Genomic DNA, 6,549 nt, shown 5'->3' with positions numbered 1-6,549 from the left:
CGGGAGAGGTGGGTGGGCCTGGGCGCCACCGCCGGGAAACCCCGCGCCGCGCTAGCCTGGGGATTGCCTCGCCTGGGTCTCTGGACTCCGCAGGGTTGGCGTGGACTGCCTGAGCTGCAGGCACAGACACCAGCTTGACCCGGTTCAGGGCGTTCAAAAGCAATTACATTCAAGAGGCCTGAGTGGATTTGGGGGAGGGGTGCGGACTGCCTGAATTTTGTTTTTCCATCATTTATTAAACCAACTGTGTGTATACCGCTCACAAAGAGGGTTGAGATAAAGCACTAAGATTTCAAAACCCAGCCGCTGCTGCTTCATCAGTTGACAAGTTAGCAGGTCCGGAGGCTTCCTCCTGACTTCCCTCTCCCCAAATAGTTAGGGTTGGTGTCCTTGAACCCATATCCTTCCCCCACCTATTACCTGAGGGCTGGGGGTGAACCTGGAAATTATTTTCCGGATGATCAAGGAGGTGGGAGAAAGCGGTAGGAGGAAAAACACCCAGCGACGTTGAGTAGATGGCATTGAATGGGAATATTTTCCAAAAGGCTTGTGTGTGCCCAAGCTTGGTCCAAACTCACAAACCTGTTAGACTGAATTCAGTCTTTTAAGTGGATTCAAAGGACTGAACTGTGGGGTTTTTTTCTCTTTCTCTTGCTTACATAGAAATATAAGTGTTTTTTTTTTTTTTGTCTAGTCTATCTTAAAATTGTGCACAACTCTTTGTTTAGAATATCGCATTTTCCTAAAAGGAAAAACTCTTTTCCTGTTGCTCCTACTAAATGATGGGGTGTGTGCCTTTTATGCCTGGCCGAATAAACTCAGTAGGCACTCAGTAACTATGGAATCAGTGAGGGTCAAGGAGGGAATGGGTTCAATTAAATAGTTGCTTTTTTCCTTTTATTTATGTAGCATGTGCAGTTTGCTAGGCTTCCTTCTACCTGCTTTGCAAATACTAAGTTATTTAGTATTCAGCCCTAGGAAGCAAAAATTCTTCCTGAGACAGAGAGGCTAAGTAACTTGTTCAGGGTCACCCAGCCAGTGAATGGTAGAGTCCGAATTCAAACCCAGGCACTCTGGTCTAAGGCTTTGGTTTGTTGACTTTTACCAGAAAACATTCTTAAGCCACTAAATCTGATCCTAGCCCTTTGTACGTTTGAGAGCAGATAGTTGTATCAGAATGAGCATATGCTTCTAAGGGGGTTAAGAGTTAATCCAGGGACTGGCAGGCCGGATGGTGGTTAAAGACACTAGATTCCCACATGATCAGCCACAGTTTGAGTCCTGGACCTGGAGGCTCCCCCTCCCCTTTTGTCTCTGGTCAAATTAAAAAAATAATAACAAATAGAATTAAATAAATCTTAAAAAAAAAAAAAAAAGAGTTAATCCAAAATCCAGCTCTGTCCCCAACAAGTCAGCCAGTGCTAGGGAAGGATCCACTCTGGGGTCCTTTTTGTGAGACCCTGACATGGTTACAGAGAACTGGGGGAAGGCGTGTACATGTGAGTGTGAGTGTGCATGAGAGAGAGAGAGAGATGATGTGTGTGCGAGTGTTCATGGGTGAGGAGGAGACAGATGAGATATAGTCTCTACCCCAGGGGAGATCAAGCGCCTCCATGTCACCCGCCAGCTGCAGCTCCCCCCAAAAGAGAGAAGTGAGTATGGCTCTGAAGGATGGGTCCCAGTCCAGTGGCAGTGACAGGTGGAGAAGGCAAGGTCTAGCTGGGTTCCTCCAGGAGAGTGAGTTCTGAAGAGGGAGCTGGCTTTGCTGTTGCCCTTGTTACTAAAGCAGTTTAGCAGTGCTGGGCAAAGGCTGGGAACCGACGGGGGATTCTTCACAGCCTCACTCTCCCAGTTCAGCTGCTACTACCATTTTAAAATTGATCCCTAAAGGTCCTTCTCTCAGTGCAGGCTTGGGCATGGCTGTGGGCATTGCGTACCTCTCTCACCTACTGTGTCACAGCCCAAGTGTGTCCTGAGTTATTCTGGAGCCTGCAGGGAGAGATTGTCACTGTCTGCAGGTTGCCCGTGAGTGGACGTTACTTGGCGGGCATTGCCAAGTTGTTTCTTCAATTAAATAGTACGGTGCCAGGTTTTCGAGGGCAGCATTGGCAGGATGGATGAGGAGGGCAAAGAGTGAGCCCAGGGTAGGGCCATGGGCCACTGCAGGTATGAGGACAACTCGCCTGGCCACAGATAGGAACAACGAAGGGGTTGGAGGAGCCAAAGGCCAGGCCAAGCAATTGGGATTCGATATGCCCAGCCATGAGGAGAGGCATGACTTGGCTCGGTCCAATTCCCAGGGAATGGATAGATCATGGAAAAGCAGGACGCCAACCCAGGCTGGGTCAGTGAGGGTGAGCTCAGGTGGGAGGTCCGTTCTCACCCTCCACCATTGGACTCCACAGAGCACAGCAGTGGCCAGCCAAGTTCAGCCATGCAGAAGGAGCTGGGGTCAGGACCCCCTTGGCCCCTCTCCAAGGGCACGTGATTCTTGCCAAGTCCGTGGGCCTGAGCTCTGGCCCTCGCGTGTCCTAGAAGAAGGTTAGTCTCAGGACTGATCCTTTCTATAGCTGTTGGAGTGGAAAAACGGTTAGCCTCGGAGTCAGCAAACTGGATTTGGGTCCCAGCTCTGCCCGCAGTCGGCTGTGGGACTTCAGGTAGGTCATCCTCTTCTCTGAGCCAGGTCTCTCTCTATAAACGGGGCGGGGTCCCTGTTCCCTCGCACATCTCTGTGAAAGGGGGCCTGACTTCACAGTGGAAATGTGTATGTAGGGGGGTGGGGGGATGCAGCAGGTTTTAGATATGATCCCCAGCTCTGCCCCTTCCCAGCTGAGGGACCTTGGCACATGGTGCTTGAACTTCAGCGTGCCAAGCTGTGAAGTGAGGGCAATACCTAACGTGGAAGGTTGTGGTAAAGACAGTTAATTTACGGATTAATACCCGGAAGGTGCCTGAAATGGCACCTGGCAGAGACTTAGCTTTCAGGAGACATTGCAAAGACTGCTCTTCAGAGGGAAAAGCAATGTGAGAAAGCAACTAGCAGCCCTCAGACATTCGGGTAGGCCATTTTTGCAACTTTCACCTTCCGCGGCACTGGGCCTCCTAATCCATTGCATACAGTAGGTGCTCAACAAATGCTCGTTGACTGGGCAGGTGGTTTGGTGTCACCTGTTCAATTTAGCAGTGTACAGTAGGTGAGAACCCAGTGCCGTTCCCACAGGAAGCAGGTGTCATGTCCAGACAGAGAAGGCTGAGAGATGCCCTAACCACTCTAGCAGAAAAGCCATCTCCAATGCAGAAAAGACTAGAACACCCTTTGAGCCCATGTGATTATCTGAGAAAGGAAGGAAGAAAGGAAAGAAAGCAGCAAGCAGTCAGTGTAGCACCTTAGTGATGTGGAGCATCCTTGGAGGCTGGAGCGTCCCCGATGAAACTCCAGCCCCTTTGCTGGGTCTGGATGAGGTGCGGTTGTGGCAGGTAGTCGGGGCCTTTGTTGAGTCCTCCTCATTGAAAAGCGAGGATGACAGCTTCCAGCTCTGACTCTGTGCTAACTGACCCTGGTATCCACAAAGGGAGAGTGAGCCCATTTGAGGAGTAAAGCCAGGCTGAGACTTTAGGAGCAGTTTTATGGTCAAAGAATGGATTTGTTAATTACAAATGATTCCTGTCTACTTAGATTCTTGGAAGCCCCTTTCAGCAGATCCCTTGGGTTATTTCACCAAGTCCTTTTTATTTTTTTTAGTTTGCTGTAGGGCACGTGTCCTCACTGGAGAGAGACAGAGAAGGAGAAAAGGAGAGAGCGAGAGAAAGTGAGAAATCACCTCCTGGGGGGATGGCTATGCCACAATCCCTTCTCCTCCACTCACCTCTTAGGATTTTGGGCACACACACACACACACACACATGCACACACGTGTCTGTTGTGCTTGTCAAGTTGCCAAGTCCAGGACTTAAACCACTCAGTTGGCCATGTAGAATCCAGCTGCCTTCACCTCTACACTGCCGTGGCCCCCCACTGAGTCTTTGTTAAATGCTCATCTTCGGGCTTGTTGCTCTCAACCAGCTGTCCCTCACCCCACCCAATGTGACCATCCAAGACCCAGTGTGGCATTTTCTTGTGTGGATGGGAACAGCAAATGAGGCAAGTATGGGCTTGAATCCTGACGGCTATGAAGCTGGCAAATTAGCTCACTCTGAACCTCAGTCTCTTCACCCATAAAAGGAGGGGAATAGCACCTACGTTATGTGATACATGGCCTCCTGCGATGTCAGGTGTGAAATAAAGTGCAACCACGCGGCCACTGGCACGTATTAAGTGTGTAATGCATCTTAGCTAGCATAGTGACTTCGTAAAACTTTCCAATGTTCTCCATCGAAGAAAGACGATCAAAAGGAGGAGGGTGAAGGGGTGGGCGTAGAGGAGGGGTGCTTGACCATATAGACTCTGCCCTGTCCTATGCTGCTTGTCACAGTCCCTGGGGAAGAGGAACAGGCCCACCAGCCATCAGCTGAGCTCTCGGGTCAAAGGACAGAGGTGGCTGCAGTTGATCCCCAAAATCTCTGCCATGTGAAAACATTTGACAGTAGAAGCAGAGACATAGGGAGGGTAATACCAAGTGACTAATTCACCGATGCAAACCGTTGTTTTGAAAACAACTAGCTGGATTCTTTTAGGCGACAGGTATTTGGTCGCTTTATTCCAGAGTAAGTGGTATCTGCCTCAACAATACGGAAAGGCAGAAAAAGCGAAAGAGGAAGTCCCGTGAACGTGGACAACATTTTCTTTTCTGTGAGGCAAATCAGCATGTGGTTCTGGGAGGCAAGTTCCCTGACACAGAAACACTGATTTAAACGCTTTAGCCAAGCATGCTCTTTGTCAGCTGTCCACCGAGCAGCCATATGACAAATTTGCGGACACCCTTTCAGCCCCATCAACACAGGCAATTCCACCACCCCGCTCCGTGCCGGTAGGCCCAGGGAGCAGCCTCAGTGAGGCGCTTAGAGGTGGGGTCTGGGCGGTGCACACCTGCTCTCCCACCTGCTCTCCTCTTTCCAGACTCCAGCCAGCCTGGGCGGGAGCCAGTGTGCCTAGGTCAGAGCCCAGAAGAGAAACTGGCCAGACAGGTCCAGCTGCTTTCCTGGCTGCAGAACCAGGAATGTGGGGCTTGTTCTAGACTGACCGGCTACTGTTTAGAGTTTACCCTCCTGAGTTTTAAGAAGTAGAGGACCAGGGTCCAGCAGGTGGAGAGATGGTTAAGGTGCTAGGCTCACACATGGTGACTGTGGTTCAAGTCTCGGACCTGGTGGCTTAAGAATCATGCTAGGCATGTGTGCATGCATGCCCAAACTCCCAGACGGAGAATGGAGAAGAAGGGATTGTGGAGTAGTCGTCCTCCCTGAGAGACCTCTCCAGTGAGCACGCATGCCCTGTGGCAAAAACCTAAAAGAAAAAAGAAAAAAAGGAGTGACTGTCATGAAGCTGAGACTCAGTTGAGTCTATAAGGGTTGGGAGGACTGGGCCTTTAAGAGAATTGGGACAGCTTATTGGTCAGTGTCCTACTATGTAGAGCAGAGGGGCTAGAAGGCAGTCCACACAGGGTGACAGGCTAGGACCAGAGCTGGCTGCTACAGAGCCATTCACAGCAGAGACTTTCCTCCCCTTCCACCTAGCCATCCTTCCCTCTTTTCTGGCCTCCTAGGCAGTGTGGGAAGGCCTTTCCTAGCTTGGCAGAGCCCAGAGGTATCGGCCATTCCTGGAGCAGCCCTCCCATTTTGGGGAAAGAGCTGGGTGGGCAGTGTGTGGGCAGAGATGGGGAGAGGAGGGAGCCCAGGTGGAGGGGCTGCACTCTGCAAGGATCCTTGGGGACGGGCTTCCGGAAAGTCTGGGCTCCCTGCATATGGAGCGTACGGAGAGAGGACTGTGACAGAGAGGCCCTGAAGGGTGTAGAGATGGAGCCTGCCGGCTCAAGTTGGCATGAGAGACAGGCCAGGAGGGAAGGGGACACACGTGTTTCTTGGTCGTCCTCCCTCGTCCCTCTCGTAAGCAGGGGCTCCCGGTTCTGAAGGCAGCCGTGGCATTTCCCAGAAACTGCTCTCATTTCACACAAGAATCCCCACCCTCATCTCTACTCTGGAGCTCTCCTCAGCAGCAGGAGCCTGGAGAGCTGGCTGGGGAGGCTGCTGATGCCAGGCGTGTCGTGTCGTGTCGTGTCTGTCGGTGGAAGTAGCTCCCCGACCATCCATCCCACAGCCATCCCTGTTCCCCGTGCTGGGCTCTCTCTGCCACCCCCACAACAGCAGAGCCTGATGCCTTTGTGGTCCTGACTGTTTCCCAGGGGGCATTCTGTCTGTCTCTTACACACACACACGCCCACACGCGCGCGTGTGCACGCGCACACACACACCTGTGCACTGGGGCCCTTGGGGAGAAAACTACTTTGGCAGTGTGTGTACTTGCTCCCGTCCCCCCACCACACCCTGAGAGCTACTGTATGGTTACCTCCTCTCCTCTCCTCTCCTCTCCTCTCCTCTCCTCTCCTCTCCTCTCCT

General features: G+C 51.7%; 1 protein-coding gene across 1 annotated transcript in view; it reads left to right on the top strand.

Moving 5' to 3' along the window:
* CRHR1 (corticotropin releasing hormone receptor 1) overlaps positions 1–6,549 on the top strand; it is a 49,936-nt gene that overhangs the window by 960 nt on the left and 42,427 nt on the right. The window lies entirely within an intron of this gene.

This window comes from Tupaia chinensis, unplaced genomic scaffold (assembly GCF_000334495.1).
Source record: "Tupaia chinensis unplaced genomic scaffold, TupChi_1.0 Scaffold000624_1, whole genome shotgun sequence".
Classification (NCBI taxonomy): domain Eukaryota; kingdom Metazoa; phylum Chordata; class Mammalia; order Scandentia; family Tupaiidae; genus Tupaia; species Tupaia belangeri.
The sequence above is the reverse complement of the archived record's forward strand: the minus strand, read 5'-3'. Positions and strand labels throughout refer to the sequence as shown.